The sequence below is a fragment of the Corvus hawaiiensis genome, chromosome 3 (genome assembly GCF_020740725.1).
Source record: "Corvus hawaiiensis isolate bCorHaw1 chromosome 3, bCorHaw1.pri.cur, whole genome shotgun sequence".
In the NCBI taxonomy this organism is placed as follows: Eukaryota; Metazoa; Chordata; class Aves; order Passeriformes; family Corvidae; genus Corvus; species Corvus hawaiiensis.
Window position 1 is genome coordinate 87,818,211 of NC_063215.1, and position 15,944 is coordinate 87,834,154.

General features: G+C 41.3%; 1 protein-coding gene across 7 annotated transcripts in view; it reads left to right on the forward strand.

The window, feature by feature from the left end:
- Nucleotides 1-15,944, forward strand: part of DAAM2 (dishevelled associated activator of morphogenesis 2) — a 204,208-nt gene that overhangs the window by 23,205 nt on the left and 165,059 nt on the right. For 2 of the 7 annotated variants that reach the window (XM_048296266.1, XM_048296263.1), the window contains exon 1: nt 4,168-4,413. The exons of 4 other annotated variants lie outside the window; for them this stretch is intronic. The gene's annotated coding sequence lies outside the window, so the exon portion shown is untranslated. Of the gene's footprint in view, nt 1-4,167; nt 4,414-5,104; nt 5,158-15,944 lie in introns of those variants that run through there. One more of the 7 variants, XM_048296268.1, reaches the window with a different exon arrangement.

Genomic DNA, 15,944 nt, shown 5'->3' on the forward strand with positions numbered 1-15,944 from the left:
TCGCAAAAAATAAATGTTTGTGCTGGGTTTGTAGTGGCATCTAACAGAAACATATTCTTCTGCAGTGTAAAGAGTGCTGCAGAAAAATAACACCACCAGCAATAAATCAGATGCAAGCTATCCCTATCAGCAATAAGTTTTGTCATTATTTCACTCAAACATCTGCATGAATACTCATGTGTAAATGCATACATGCATGCACAAGTGTGTACATGCATTATGGTTCATCAAGTGCAAAACAATATTGTGGCATTACAAGTTATAAATTTTAAATTATGAGCTTTGTCCAGATCTTTATTTCTTAAAACTTCAAAGCAAGTTCTCAAAATGATGTATCAACAACGTTAAAGATACTGGTTAGGATTGAAAAACTTTAATCTGAAACTTACATATATAGACACACACATATATATATATACACATGTACCCCTGAATCGAAGTGTCCTTATTCATCTGGCAGTCACTGAGAGTGGAATCCAGCCTTTAGATCTGATGGCGCAGTTTCAGCTCAAAAATAATTTTAGGAGGATTATATTCACTAAATGAATGTACATGGATTTCTATTATATTGACTATATATGCCTCATTTCAGCCCCTCAGCAATAGGAGACAGAATTTTGTATGGTTCATTGATGAGTGAGGATAGTGATGGATCCACCACCACGTTACATCCAACGTAAGCGTATAGCAGTGATACTGCTCTGCATTTCAGACTGGAGGGATGCTCAAAACATTGTGTGGCACTTCAGAGACTGGGAGACATGCAGAAATGACCTCTGTTGGGAGGGTAGGAAAGTCCTGTTAGTCCTGTACCCTGTGGTGACTGAGCTGCTGGCCCTGTGGCTGCACTGGTTGGTGGTGTCAGGCAAGGCATGCAGCCAAGTGCACAGAGCCGTGGTGTTTACTCTCCCTGTCAGATGGAGCAGGCAGCCTGGCACTAGGTCTCCTCTCACAATGGACACTTTTGTTGTTAGATTAATATACCCGTGTCCTTTTGTTTTGATGAGGGATCTAACAAACACTTCATATCTCCAGAGGTGGAGCAACATCTCAGAGAAGCTTTTGCTTCTGTGTTCTGAAAGGAATACGGTTTTGAACAGCAAATAATCTATTTGATTTTGTATGTCCCTTTCCCCTTTTCACTCCTTACTATTCTGGGCCCTTATACACAAATAATAGTACAGCTTTTTTGGTTTTGACCTTAGTCTTCAGAACCTAAAAGTTCTTGTGGAAATAGACAGGTGATGTCTTTAATTGTTTTATTCCTAAATTCAGAAGGAGCTGCCTTTGTAGGTATGATTGTGCTGCCTTGCAAAGTAGACATTATGTGATACACTGTTCAGAGAGACAAACACACCTTTTTCTTTTTTGGCACCTTTGGCAGGACTTTTGGTTTTGCTGTCCCCTATAAGCTAAGACACCAAAATAGCTCCTATTAAATGTCACTTCTTGTGCAAGGGGAATGCTCCACCAAATCAAACACTTTTGCAAACTGCAACACCTTCCAGTTTTCTCTGAGGTATCTCCAGTTCAGTATTTCATAATAAAAACACTGGCTTCTCCATTAGCTTGCATCCCAAGCTGTTACTAATGCAAGTATTGAATTACATAACACCAGAGTTTAATATACCTTGTTGTAATTGAGGGAACAGAGTCACAGAAAGAATCAGTGATTACCTAGTTTCAGTTACTGGTGACTAAATATTGAAGCATGCAGCAGAATTCAAATTCTATGTCCTTGTTTAATATACCACACATTTCTCCTACAGCCAGTAATAGAAAACAGGAGTTGTGCTGCAGCCATGAGACAATGCTCTGTCAATGGAACATCCAGATGCTGCGGTGAGAGGGGGCCAGCTTTCACATGGGATTATGAGGAGAGTAAGGAGCAACATATGTGAGGAACTGCAGATATTCCTTTATTATCTTAACATTTATGGTGATTAGATCATTCTTCCAGTGGCACAAGCCAGTTTCCTGCTAGGCACTTTCTGGTGTTTTGCATGTTCTTGTTTTGTATGTGTGGAGCAGTGGAGTGTCACTTTAGCTTCCCCCCAGCCCCTAATTTCTCTCCATCATTGGTGTCCTTGCCACTAAACTCCCCATCCACTGAAGCACCTTACCCCATTGTCTTGTAGACAGATTCTGCCTGCTTTGAACATATCAGAATAACCTTAGCTAAGGCACCAAAGACCAGCTTTGTCTTAGAGATGGGTGTTTTGTTAACTTTTAACTAATGGACAAGGGCCATCTATCTTGGTTACACTGACCATAATAAATGGCTCCGTGTGGAATTGTGAGCAGGGAGATAGCCTTGGTAACGTGAGCATGCCTAACCCTTGTGCCTTGGCCTGCTGCTGCAGGTTAGTTTCTAGGGCTGGATACATACAGGTCTCTGGCTCCAGAACTTTGCTGTAGGAAGGAGAGGGATGCAAGAGAAGGAATTGGTTCATCACTCCTAGGTCTCCTTTCAGGTCTTCTTTCTGCTTCCAGTGAGAAACTGAGAGGTTAGAGGTAAGAAGGGGGACATCAAGACAGTTAGATGGAGCTCGAAAGGTGGAGATCAGCTACAGAAGTACGTGGCATGCAGAAGGGGGAAGAGGGAGTAAATGGGGAAGGACTTGGAGGAAGAGATGAAAAAAGTGGTAGCTAGAGGTGTGAGTGGAAAGTGAGGATTAATAGACCAATGCAAATGTGTGAGCAGAGGGGAGGATGGAATTTTAAGATCTCTTCTACCATGCATCACATGTAGTTTGCATGTGTAAATAATACAAAACTTTCCCAGGCTTTATGCTGAGAAAGGCAGGAGCATAGCACGGCTCATACTAGAGGAATGCTGATAGGTCTCTGTGGTTTCATACAAGGCTCATAGTGCTGAATATTGGAATTTAGTCATGTGGCCAAATGGCTACTTTGCTTACAGGGCAGAAGGTATACATGCCAGTAGTTAGCGGGCACCTACTGAGCCTGTTTGTGATGGGCCATTATCATTAAAAGGGCTGCATTCCATTTTGGATTTATACCCATGTTCTCCTCCATAGGACCGAAGAAACAGAAAGAAAGACATCATGGCTTGCAAACAGTTTGTACCTGTTCGGTGCTTATTGTGCATTGGTTTAAGTGAAGGCAGAGAGGACAGGACAGTGGTGACTTGGCCTCATCTTGTTTGGTTTGGCCTGCCAGTTTGAAGGCGGCATTTTTCCCTGTAACTGGCTTTCTCTGGATGCGTCATTAAAGATACACATCTTTGTGTGTATATATATGACTTTGCCTTGTGATATGTGTTGATTGGTATTGTCATCATGAGAGTTCAGTTATTGTAATGAAAACAAATGGCTTACACATACAAAGAGCAAACACGTATTTCCATGAGTTAAAAAAAAACCAAGAGAGATTTTGCAGATGGTGTAACTATCTCTGAATTTCAGTATTTCTGTTTAACAAAGCATGCGGTTTCTTACACTTGCAGACAGCAACACACACGAGGCAGACAACTCCTCCACATTAATCTAGCTACTAAAATCAGACACAGTTAAAAGTGAAGTCAGAAAACAGCAAACATGCTAGAAACAGTGGTTTACACGAGACTAAAGCTATCTGGAGAATGAGTGGAGAGGAAAAACTAGGAAATGAGGGCTTTTTATTTAGTTAAATCATATCCTCTCAATTACAGGGAATAAAATCTCTTAAGGTCAGACTGAGCTGAGTACCAGGGGAAATCCCACATCCCCGTGCTGCTGCAGACCATGGTTTGGGGACAGTGTGCCGCAGTGTCAGTCACGGAGCAGAGGCTGGCGTGGGCGCACTGCTCCCCGCGGGGGTCCCTGCCACAGACGGGATCCGGCGCCCACGGCCCAGGGAGCCGTGCGGACCCCGCCGCCTCCTGCCCCACCGGCCTTGCAGAGGGTGCGAAGGAAGCCAAAATTCAACCTCGCCACACCTGAAAGCCCTGAGTGGAAAGCTGCGTGGAAGAGTGAGTGTTCCTGTTCCCGGGGCACGTAGGAAAGCGTCTCTCAGGGCGATGGTTATCGCGGCGGTGCCCCCCCGCTTCCCCTGCTGCTCCCGCCCGCAGCGGCTCCCGGAGCCGGGCGCTCCCGCCAGGCCGGCGCTGGGCCCTTTAAGAAAGCGCAGCACAGTAGCAGGGGCCGGCCCTGCCTCCCGCAGCCCGCAGCGCTGGAGCGGGGCTGGGGAATGGGAAGCAGTTCCTGGTCTGGGTCCGAGAGAGCGCACGTAGCAGCAGCAGCAGCAGCCGCAGCAGGAGCAGCAGCAGGCACCCCAGCTCCGCTCACTCAGCAGCATCCAGCGTGGGGATCAGCGCTCTGCCTGGCTCCCTGACACGGGATGGACGTTCCTGAGCACTGAGCTCAGCCGCTGTAAAAAGCAAGTAGGAAAATATACATCTGGATAAAATTGGTAAGTCAAACTAGAGTCACATCCTCTTCCTTGCAGTTTTCCAGTCTCTTAATATGTAATGTTCTTTGCAAGCCTTTTTTTTTTTTTTTTTACTTTTAAGCAGAGCATGGGAAAACATGGAGGCAAAATAAAAGTGTAAAAAAAAACTTTGACAATTTGTCGGTGTTTGTGCTCCTATTCTTGAAATCCTCTTTCCAACATAGAAGCTTTGCTTCAGGAGTGAGGAAGGAGAAGCAAGCAAGTGCTTTTGTATGTGGGGGGACAGAAAGCTAGTAAGAGTTGTAATTGGCTTTTCCTTAGGACATGATTAAAGATTTCAAAAAACAAACAAACAACAAAAAAAAGCCAACAAAATAAACCCCAACTTTCAAGAAGCTTGAAATGACTTGTCATTGACTTGAGTAAAAACAAGTCTCGTCTTGAAGTCTTTAACGCACTGAGATTTGTGCAGCAAGAAGAAGGAGCTTCTAAAAACTGTGTTGTCGGTGTAGCTCTGGGTGCCAAAGTATTGCCGGGCAAATGTTGTATATATTTGTTTAAATTTAACTAAATCCATCGTCAGCCCTGGGGGGGCAGAGGCAGGAGATGCCATTTCCCCCGTGGCGGACAGAGGGCGCTGTTGCCGCACCCGGCGTCAGCCTCCCTGAGACGGGGAGCTGGTAACAATCCGCGGGGAAAGCCGAGCGGAGGCGAGGTCTTTTAAACCACCAAACTAGCAACTGTTCACACGAGCGCAAAGCTATGGTACGTAGCATCCAGTCGGAGCAGCTAATGTTTTTAATTGTCATTCCCTTCAGTTCTGGGGGCAGTCTTTTTGTTCGATTGTTTTTTGATGATCTGAATTACAAAGAGAAGTATATTAGAACCTGGTTATGACCATGTTATCTTTTCTGGAGGGTGTTGTGAGGTCATCCTGGATCAAGAAGCAGAGGGGAAAGTGTGGAATCGCTTGACAGAAATGTTACTTCAATAGTGGTGTGGGAGATGAGGAAGAACTGTCACTCAGTGTTGATCAAGTTGCTGGCTGGAGTTAGACATCTGACATGGGAACATAACCTTTGTATCCAGTACAGATGTATAGCAGAGGTCAGAGATCTGCAAGCTGGCTAAGACCTGTAAACCCTAATGACTGAACCACATATTGTAAAGTAGTTTGGGAAAAGGGGGAGGGTCATGTCCGGGTATACAGTTTCCTCCTAGAAATCCAAATACCTCTACAGGTACAAGAGGCTAACAGTTGCGCCGTATTTCATCCATACAAACAAAGAGTTAGAAAATGCAGCAATAATCTGTTCTTACCTTTGTGTGTGTATACTTGCTTTTGTGTCACCTGGGGTTTAAAATTTTCTTCTTTGTGGAGTAGGAATTTGGGTTTGCTTAAATCAAACGCTTTAAAAGGAATGAAGGTATTATTTTAACTAGTGCATCTCTCTTGTGAGTAGAGAATGATCAGAGTTGTCAATTTCCCCTCTGATCCAACCTCTGGTAGAACTTGATGTTTCTGTTGTGACCTGGGACTTTGGTTGTTCCTTGAACAAGACTTTTCTGTCTGGCTGTATTCCCGTTACTTACAAATCACTTGCAGTGGAGTGGAAAGATTTGCAGATTTTGAGTCCTTAATGTGAGACATGCTGGGCAAAGCAGATTAAAAGAGCTGAATGACCATATGGAACGCAGTCATTCTGACTTCGAATTATTATGCCTCATTGAAAAGTTTAGACTTCTACTACCTCTGCTGAATCAGTGGAATATGTGAACAGAAGACCCCCTTCTTACCTGCAAGAGACAGTAAAACACATACTGTGCAGCAGTGCATCCTTGTAATATTAGTAGATTTTCAAGAAAAAACCCAGCCATTTCTTTATACTCCTTCTGCTTCATTGGACATCCAGGTATGAATGGCCCTTCAAAATGATTTACTGGATCAGAGGAAAGATTTCCCTCCTCAGTTCCTCTCTGAACTAGCAGGCAGTAGTCAGGTGGTCTGACTACTGCCTCGGTAACTTACTGAGGAATCTCTTTCACTTCCCTTCAAGCAGATTGCAATTTCATTGTGAATTCTAGAGCTATCAGATATCCTGAGAAACATTTGAACCTAGAAGATGTTTGCCTTCATAGGAGGCTAATTTATGCATTCAAAATGTCTCCTCCATCATCACTGATGTCCAGCTAAGCTCTTAAAGGTTGCATCTCCCCACTATTTGTCTGCATTACATGTTTAATACAGTAGTAGTGGAGTTGTTTCTGTTTAATTCTTCTACTTCCCTATATTTCAAATTAAAATCTTTTCTTCACAAATGGAGAAGAGAGTGTGATGTGCCAGATCTGATTTTTGCTGTGTTGTTTAGAATTCACTTTAGTATTTGTTTTATTTTGCTCCCAAGTGTTTTGCTTTGAGTTACTTTGTACCTGGGAGTAAACACTCTGTCTGTGGCTCGTGCTGAGGTCATACAGTTAACTCCTGCAGAGTTCCCAAAACATTAGCTTAATATGACATATGTGTGTGATACTTAAAATGTAAAGGGATCCTCCACCTATATTTATGCAGAATTAAAGAAACGGAGCTTCCTTGAATAGCTTTTTTCACTAGAGACCACTAATCTTTTTACCTGCCAGTAGATACTGACAGTGTTGGTGGTGCTATAAATTCTGTGACTGCCATTGGAGCACTTGTCTACTGCTTGCTTACACTGACAGTAACTCTGCTAAGTGAGTTTAGCCAGAGCAAGACTCATGATTACTCAACAAATTACTGTCAGCTTGGTTTCTAATATAATTTTTTTGGTCATTGTTTTGCAGAGCTTCAGGTTAATTCATCTTTGAGCATCTTATAATAGCTTACTTGATGAAGCCTACTGCAAAATCCTTTCCCTGAGAATGTTGCTGGTGTCATGAAGTGCTGTATGTTACCACAGGTTATGAAGGCTTGTTGGTGCTCTCATAGCTGAGGTGAATCTGGCCTTATTCTTTGTTGTAGGTAAAGCCTCTTTCTGCTTTACAATGACAGAATCAGGATCCCAACTTACAACCCCAGTTTCATATTAAAGGCTCACTGTGCTGGTGACATAGTAACCTGCTTTTTTCTTTGATAAGAGATTTCATGGTTTTTTATACTGAACAGTGATAGGTGTGGTTTTATGTCTGATTTATTTGCCTGTCCCTACTTTAGCATTTGGAATGCCACATTTTTCATTACACATGGGACAAGTTTATTTGTATAAGTGGAGACCTCTCAAGATGTTGTCCTGTGCAAGATCAAAAAATGTTAACTTGCAGAGAATAAGAAGGAAAGTAAATAAGATTTAATAGCTCTGAAGGTGGATATGGAAAGGAATTAATGCAGGAATGTGTTCCCCAGAGAATATTTTCAGTGAAGTAGATACCTCAATGCTGCTAGTCCTGACTCTCACAGGGAGACTACATCAGATCTGTCAATACTCATGTGGATAAGCATCCTCCAAAGAATTAATTTATTTTCATCTTCACATATGTACATCTGTCATCTTGTGTCTGAGACAATTGACGACTGAGCTTTTCCTTTTTTACCTGTAATGCCAAAGTTCTTTTCTTCTTTGCCAGATTCACCAGAATCCTTGAAAACTTCAATCTCTCTTTAATCTAAATCTATTATTGAGAGTATTATTTCTTAAATGTAAAAATAATGAACAAGAAGTCTTAAAAAAAATTTTAGGTACTCTACCAGTTTAATGACATTACAAAAACATGGTAGTGACCTAATGTATCATTAAATTATCACATTTAAATACAGCATTGAACTTGCCAGCCAGTAAATCAAGCAATGGCGAAATCCCTTTTGTTCTTTTTGCTACACCCTGGAACCTGTGAAATAATCTTCGGAGCATTTGGCAAAAGTATGTATCAAGTTGATGTGTTTTGTAGCATGAACTGGGAAAAAGAGGTAGGAATTTTTGTTTTTCTAAGCAGTACCAAATAAGGTACTGCTGAGGTTCCCCCCTCCTCCTTTTTCATAAATTCAAGAGACCATGGATTGTAAAGGTTCCATATGAGAAAAAGAGAAAACCAAGGTGGCAGCTGGCAGTTCTGTTATTTAGTAAGGGCTGCACTTCTCAGTGCCTTCATTGGAAAGAACAGCTTTTATACTCAGGGCTGTTTCTTACCATCTTGTCAAATTTGGGGAGGGAGTGGGCTGGGGTGTGGCATGGAGCCGATTCACAGGGCAGCTTCTGGCTTTTGAAATGGAGCACAGATTCAAAGCGGTTCTGAAGCTTTCATCTGCATCACTTTTAGTTTCCATTTGAGAAATGTGACATGGTGAGAAATGTGTGTGGGCAGAAGGAGCATCAAATGATGAACTCTCTTTATGCCACGTTGTGTATAATGCAATATCCAGGGGCAGCAGGAAGGCTAATGGCACTTTGCAACTGCCCTTCCCAGTTCCTTTCCCTTGTGATTCACTTTTTATTTTTATCTGGGTGTTTTGTCATTTAGCCAATATGATGTGTTACCAGTGTGTGTCTAACTCTGCAGCCTCTTTCTAGGTGTGTATCAAGATGTACCTGTAACTTTACCTCCATCTTGTTATTAACTGGCATGACCATATACTTCTGTTTATTTTGAAATCCATGGAAAGTACATGAAGAAACACTGTAATTTTATTTCTCCAAGAGAATCTTTTTCAGCAGCTGATGAAATCCAAGTTCATGCCAGATGAAAAGCTCCCGTGTTATCATTTTCAGTTAATTAAAAAAATAAACGCCAAATCCCTTACAGCAGTGGTTTTATAAATACTATGTGTGTATGTGTCCATGTATGTGCATGCCTACACCAGTGCTTCACTCTCAGGTTGGCAGCTTGTGCAGCCCTGGAAATTATCATACACTTTCAGGTTCAGGACTTGATGAAAGGATACAGAGGTGGATGGAGCAGTTTGTTTTAGTACATCTTACAGTAGCTTAAACAGATCCAAAATAAAGCAAAAGCTTTAGTGTTTGCATTAAGATGGCAGCATTTTTGTTGTCTTCTTTTTTCTTTTTTTTTTTCTTTTTTTTTTTTTTCTTTCTTTTCTTTTTTTGAGAAAACATGCTAAAGGCTCAATTTTTATCTTCTGGTAGGCAAGCAAAATATTTTTACTGGCAATTTGATACTTTATTAAAATGAACACTTACTTGATTAAATGTGCCAAATTTGTGTGTGCTAAAGGGCAGGAAGCTGAGTTTGCTGGAATAGAAAGGTGCACTGGCAGCTGGGGCTGAACTAGCTCTTGGCACCTTATCTATTAAGTGCTGATCCCAATAAGCTGAAGGATTATTATCTTCAAAAAATCTTGGACAGCTTCACCAGTGAGTTAGATTTCTTTTGCTTTCATTTTAAGAAGGTAAAATTAATTTCTTCTGGGTGAAAGCAGTTAAACTGACAGACCTGGAAGACTGCAGTTCCCTTTTTCAGTCACAGAATAAGTGATGCCTTGAACCATGGCTGAGTGACCTTCCCCAGTGCTGCTCTCTAGCTGCTTGTCTTGGGTCAGTCAGGATCAAACCCGAAGTTTGGCATCTTTCTGTTAAACTTCTTTTTGGTTTTTTTTTTTCTGGCCAGCATTGTCAGATTCCTGACAATGGGCTGACTATTTAGGTAGATTTTGGGATGGCTTCTTCATCTCTTTAGGTTTTGCCCACACAAGTCCTTGTGATCTTTTTGTTTCAAGTGACAAACTTGCTCCCTTAGCAGGAGAGCCTTGATCAATTCATTTCACATGAGCAGTAATCGAATGGGAATGGTTTTTGGTTGTCATCCAGAATGGATCCAGCCTAGTGACCTGGTAGAAGGACATATTGTATTCCATTGCCAGTCCTGTGAATCATTCAATCTCCCAATTCAATGCGGTTTTTCAGTACTCTACTTGCATTACACAAGCCTTGTGTTTTTAGGCTCTGCGTTCTTTTCCTGATTCAGAGGCCCTTTGGAAAGTTTCAAGTGGGCTTTTGCATTAAGCTCATCTGGAAATCAAAGACTGCGAACTACTAATGCTTCCTTTCAGGGTGGGACAGAAGGACTGTGTGTCACAGTGGCACAGGGATTGTTGTAATGCCTGCAAGGATGTGTAATAACTGTAGTGTAGACTAAACCTTTTGGCAGGATATGGTATTTTAAAAAAAGACATACTGTTTTTAAATATTATGCAAACTTTGTATTTTTATGTTTGTGTATACGTCTGCTTCCTCTTTTCCCTGAGATTTAAACAATAACTGTCTTTTAATCATATTCTCTAGGAAAATAAAAAAATTTCTGTCTATGGAGAACTTGATCATAAAAGTATATATTTGTACTGGAAGCTGTTTTTCACTCTTTGTGCTGGTTATTTTTTAATGACACACTACTCAAGTTATAGAGTGAAACTTGGCCAGGTAGTTCCAACTTCCTGTTTCTTGTTCACTTCCCTAACAGTTCTTTCATCGTCTAATACTATACCGCATTTGGGTTGGAAGCCCTTCAGGGATTTATTTATATTGAACAACCTTTTCTTCTTTTTTTTTTTTTTTCACTTAAGAAAATACCCAAGAACAAGCAATGAGTTCTAGTGATGTTAGGTTTTAGGCAATAATGTTACGCTTTTGCCAACCATCCAATGTCATGTTTGAGGTGGCTGACTTGTAGGTGAAATTAAAATGGAAAAATGAAAACATACTCCAGGAAAGTTACTTTTTCCCTGTTTCACTTACCTTTTCAATGCAACTTAATTAGGTGGAGGAAATGAAGCTACTACAGTTCTTCAACTTTGAGCACAATAATGAGAACAAGAAGGTGACTGTGAAAGTCTGGAGACTTATGCTCACGCTTGTTACTTTGACTTCATGTCCCAAGGCCCAGTCAATCAAAATAGCTCAGAGAGAAATTTTCAATTTCTCAGCCTGAGAACAAAATGACATGAGTAGTCAGGCATCTAATGTGCAGAATTCTTTAGGAAAATATAGCATCTGGTACCTCAGAAATATTTGCTCTCTCTTCGAAGTCTTGTCTCTCATCCTTACTCAGTGATCAACAGAAGTCTTTTCATACTTCAGAAGAATTTTCTAATCTGCACAGGGTGCTGTAAGGTGTTTTAATAAGATAAACTCTTTTTAATGCTCTTGCGTGTTTTAACATGATTTCTTTGGGAACCAGAGCAAAGATCAACAGGAGTAGTTCTAGTACAGGGTACCTGCAATATGGCTGGTTTTCCAGTTCAGTCTTTAAGCTGTGGCTATTTTTTTTTCTTCTTAAATTTTACTTTAATTTACAAACCTCTTTGACACTAAAAATCTGCTAGACCAAGGGGTCTAGGGGACCAGTGCAGCATTCTCAGCCCTCGGAATTTCTTTTGGGACAGCAGTCACAGGGAGCTGGTGGGTTACCAAATACATACCAGGACTCTGCTTCTGAGGACCACTTTGTATGGAGTGCAGATGAAAAACCAGCAGCACAAACCAGCACCACCAAAAGAACTTCTGCATGAAACATTTCTGTTCTCTTCTTTTTTTTCCAAATGCAAGAGATCAGATATGGTAAACAGTGCTGATGTGTGTGGGCAGGATTAGATAGCTACTGCTGTACAACAGTATGTAATAAATGATGTGTATTTAAGAATATATATAGATGAATAATGGATGCATGCAGGTATGAGAGTGAGTGTTGCTTTGTAGTTGTACAGTTTGAAGGGCCTGAGGTGGATTTGATTCCACACATTGCTGCATGTGTGGGAGGGGTATACATGAAGTTATCATGCTACTTGCTTTATTGAGCCCCTTATCCCAATGTCTGAAACTGTGATTTGTTATGCTGTGATATGATCCGAAATAGAACCACAACTCACTGTAGAGGGTTCTTTCAATCCCCTGGGAATGTTTGTCTGGCTTAAATGCATGAAACTGAAATGTGTAATACAGAGCTGAAGCTTATCATGAAACTGAAATGTGTAATATTGTGCTGCAGCTTATAGATCAACACTGACTCCATTTGTGGGAATGAATGAATACCTCATGTTTGATGTGCTACAGGAGAGTTCACAGATGATTTCTTATGTTACAGTGCTATATTTTTCATGCTTTTTCATCTTCATGTGTTTAGCATTTTCCTGTGTATAGAATAGGGTGGTATTGTCCTGGGCTTTTCGATATAAAAATAGAATGTGAAGAGGTTCTCCCTGCTGACTCTTTTTAATGCTTTCAGAGACTTCTTTCCAGCAAAACTTCAGTCAAGTCTGAAAAAGACAGGTGATCATTTCTATACCCATCCACACACTTCTCAGCTGTAAAACTTCTTTGTTTCACTTGAATTCTTCCTGCGTGATTTTCTATGTAAATTTTCTCACTTATTTACGTCTTCTTACAGTTCCTTTGACAGCTTTGACCTCTGGATGCAGGTCAGTGAAGATAACTTCTAACAATGTAGTCGACTGATTGCATGGTAGGTGGGAGGGTTCACCTCCATACTGCTCCTTGCAGGTGATCATAGATATCATGGAACTTTATTCCTGTTTGAGTGTTCCCTTATGACCCAAATTTTTACCCAAAAAAATGTAAGTACATACAGGTGAATAAATGTCACTCAAAAACGTTCCATAAATTTACTTAATATAGAAAGCAGAATCACCCTTATCCTAGCTGCCCTGCTAATATTCCAGTTTTAATGTACCTTGTCTCTGGTTTCTATCTATTTATATATCCTGTCTTGGCTCAGCAGAGGATGAGGTGTGCAGGACTGAAAGAGACCTCCCGAGTCATGGAATACACCATTTCTGTAGTTGCAGGAAATTATGTTGCAGGATTCCCTTAGTTAATTAATCAATCTCCGTCTCGAATGGCTTTTGCTCCTGTTGCTTCCTATTGGGAAGCCATTCAAGAACCTCGCTCTTCTGATGTTTAGAAATCTGCTTCTAATTTCCAAACTAAATTTGTTCATAGCCAGTTCGTGCCCATTTGGTTTTATGCCAACACTTCTCTCTAACAGTTCTTCCCCTTTCTTACAATCCTCCTGTGATCTAAGAGGATTCTTGTCTTTCTCTCCTTCTGTTTTTCCCTAAGAGGGAAGATAATTAAAATTGTGCATCTCTTCATTATGTTCTTCATTATCAGTGTCATTGTGCCTTGGTTTGATAAATCCTTTAGACCTGAGAGCTTTTTGGCCTTTCCAGTCAGTTCTCAGACAGAAGCAGGAAAAGGTGGCTGTTTGTGTTTTCCTAGACAGACAGTATATGTAACTTTGTTAACTCTGAGGTGGGGAGGGTGAGATGGGAAGAGAGAGAAAGCGGCCTGCATGTAAGAACCTTTAACTGGGGACTTTGTGAAGAATGATCTGAGTTTGAGGATCTGTTCCCTGGGATAGGCAAAGGCATTGATCCAGTTCTTTCATCCAGTCCAGCTCTCCCATTGCTCTATAAAAACCTGCTTGAAATGAGCAGCTGATAAAACTTCTGGAGGGGATGCAGCTCACAAATGAGTTTTTGAGGGCAACTTTCCAGCTGTTTCCTCAGAAGGAATGAGGCAAGCAGCTCCCAGAGCCCCAGACAAATGCCTGGGATCTTTCTTCTTCAGAGTGCATGGAGAGTCCCTGAGAAGAACTGAGAGGCTGGAGGCTGATGGAGAGATGAAGCCAAAGGGCTGTAGTGGGAAACTCCTGCTGTCAGGATCCCACGCTTGGCTGCACTTGAGGGCGGGCATGGAGGGGAGAGAGAAAGCTGAGTAAGGTTTGCTGTGACCTCAGTATATTCCCATGCAGCTTCCTCTCTGGGTAGTACTTGATGGCATCATTTACAAGATTCTTCAAATGCCCTCGAACTCAGTTAAAAAAAAAAAAGTACAGTCCATTCAACATGCTGCTCTATACTGTCCTTACCATGATGCTACTGACCTTAAAGCGATATGATTTAGGATGGATGTCTCTTACAAGACAGCTTTTTATTTAGCAGAATGTATCAAAACCAGGACTTTTTGCAGGGAAGTACCAGTCTCAATCAAGATGTCTGAGGTTTAGTGGGAAATTTTGGGGCAGCAGGACAAAAGGCTGAGAGGAAGGAGAAAAACAAAACAAAAGGTCTGGGTCCCATATCAGAGCAAATGGTAGACAGTAGTTAGAGCAGATGGTGTGAGAGTAGTGGGATTTCTGTTCAGATCTATCACCTTAAGGAGAATATAGTGGTTATGAGCTCTTTTGAAGTTGTTGTCTGTATTTTTTCTGTGTATGTTGTGTTGTTTTGTTTGATTACCAAAGACATTTTTTCATTGGCATTTTTTCGTTAATTGTTCCCAGAGCAAGTTTTCAGATATACCCTCTTTTATTGTCTCTGCTGCTCCTACAGCTAAGAGGTATGCACACACAGCTTGCTGTATCCTGCACTCCTTGTGTTGCCCCACTGCTGGGATTTTACCAAGTAAGATAATAACTCTGGAATCCTCCTGGAATGAATGTGCCTGGGACTGGTGCAAAAGAATATTTGGGACTTGTTTGCTGATCACTAATTCAAAATAATTACTGTTCCTCTTCTCTAACAGATTTACTTAAACAGTCTTAATAATTCATTGCATGAGGTGCTTATGCTTTGAGGACCATAATTAGATACATTTTAAATTGACTTTGATTGCATTCAAAGAAGCTGAACCATCCTAATGAACTTCAGCAGGAAGAATCTAAATTTACAGGTGAAGAATGTTTCTGATCAGTGCCAGCATAGACTGAGTAGAGCTAGCTGGAGATGCCCTGTGCCTGGTAGATTTTTCAGAACCCAGCATACTCTTCTGTTTTACAACAAGACTTGTAGTCACTCACTGGTTCTTTGTTAGTTTATAAATAAGAATGGTAGTGATTGGCCCTACTTATATAAGAAGTTTGGTTGAAAATCTTTCCCTTTTTTAGCTCATATATCCTTATGCTTTGAGTGCATTTTTGATAGTCTCCTGAGATGAAGAAGTGACATTAACTGTACTATACGTGTACCTCTATTCTCTCATTGGAAATATGTGACAGAACTGGGAGAGGATGCCTGGCTATGCTCCCTGTGTTATCTGGGCACTCCTTCTCCCATGGAGGTAACGCAAGTTTTGTGCAGCTCCCGTGGCTCAGTTCAGGAGCCCTGTGTGCAGGCAGTAGATCCTGAAGGAGTTCTCAGGACACTAAAAAAGAGAAGGGTGATTGTGCTGTTGATGCTTGGTCAGTACTTGCAAGGGTTTAGGAGGCTGATGTTCAGCCATACACCAGGATGTGGCTTCCTGAGGACTCTAATCAAACATCAATCAACAGTCCCCCACTGTTCTCTCTTTTTGGCTCCTCACTTGTTGCACAGAAACTGAGGAAGACAGTCATGAGTCTGAGTTCTGCTGGTAATTCTTGTTAGAGCTCTTTGGTCAGGATTACTTTCTCATTCTGTAATCCTGAGGAGAAGGTTCGTACAGGACAGGCAGAGCCAGAAATAAATATGCTTTTAAAAGGCCATATAATGTCCATAGAAGGAAATAAATGGCTGCATTCAGCTTATAGGAATGACAAAATTCTTTGCTATTACCTTCCACCTGTCAACACCC